We start from the raw sequence: 422 nt of genomic DNA, 5'->3' as shown, positions 1-422 counted from the left end.
TGAAACTCCCCCTAATAAATCTCCAACTGACAAGCGAGCTACTAAACGAGCTGCTAAGAGCTGAGGAGGAGCCTTCAATTACTCGGCAACTCTTTCAAGACTCGGATGTCAGTGAAAGCAGTGATGACGAAGAAATGAAAGAAGAGAAGAGATTACGCGGGTTGAATGCTGGCATAAAAAAAGTTTATACTGACGATATCAACAGCTACAAAAGTCAATTTGCAGCAAACTTATACGAAAGTATTCGACATAGATTTGGCGAGGCTGTCGATCAGCGCAAAGGCAAAGACTATTTTGAAGACAATGCTCCGAAACCACCAAGAAAGCATAAAATGAAGCGAGATGCTATGAATCAGTACAAAGCTGAAATGAAAGACTGGCTCGATGGAATCTTTATCTAAACTGAACGTTGTTCAAGTAAT

Source organism: Plasmopara halstedii (assembly GCF_900000015.1).
Source record: "Plasmopara halstedii genome assembly, contig: Scaffold_323, whole genome shotgun sequence".
Lineage (NCBI taxonomy): Eukaryota > Oomycota > Peronosporomycetes > Peronosporales > Peronosporaceae > Plasmopara > Plasmopara halstedii.
Note: the sequence above shows the minus strand (reverse complement) of the source record.